The sequence below is a fragment of the Cynara cardunculus genome (assembly GCF_001531365.2).
Source record: "Cynara cardunculus var. scolymus isolate 2C chromosome LG 5, CcrdV1, whole genome shotgun sequence".
In the NCBI taxonomy this organism is placed as follows: domain Eukaryota; kingdom Viridiplantae; phylum Streptophyta; class Magnoliopsida; order Asterales; family Asteraceae; genus Cynara; species Cynara cardunculus.
Window position 1 is genome coordinate 30373336 of NC_037532.1, and position 680 is coordinate 30374015.

The window sequence follows — 680 nt, forward strand, 5'->3', positions numbered from 1 at the left end:
CATCACAATTCCTATTCCTTGTTTCCTTATTGATAGTGATTTTTATAATGATATTTTGAATTTTTCTCTAGTAATTTATTAAACTAAATACTGTAGTTTTTAATATTGTGTAGGATTAAAGTTCAAATTTATTTACGGTTTTCGGGAGATGAAATATCGTTTTTATCTGATATATTTTCACCATGTTTAAATCTCGATTGCATTGTTAAAAAAACGTTTACTTTTGGCTTATTTATAGAATCATGTGAATTGACTATGCACTCTAGATGATTTTTACATTATAAAGTATTGAAATGTCAATCTTGATGTCGTATGCATATCAGATTTGGCAATTTAGAGCTGACTTTTTGAATGATATTTTGTGTATTACCAGCTGTATTATTTTAATTAGCTGGAAACTTGTTGGTTAAGTTTAATACAGTTAGATTATAACTATTTGTTTTTGTTGTACTTTAGGCTACTTTAACTTAAAATTAGTGTTCATTGTCTATTTTGCACTCACCTCTATTTTAGTAGAGGTGGCCAAAATTCGGTCCCGGGCCGGGCCTTAACCGGTCCCTACCGGGCCTAATCGCGACAAAAATCGGCGGTAACCGGTCCCGACATAACCGGTCCCGGTCCCGGTGATTTTCCTTGTAACCGGTCAAGGTTATTAGTAACCGGTTGTCCCAACCGGTCCC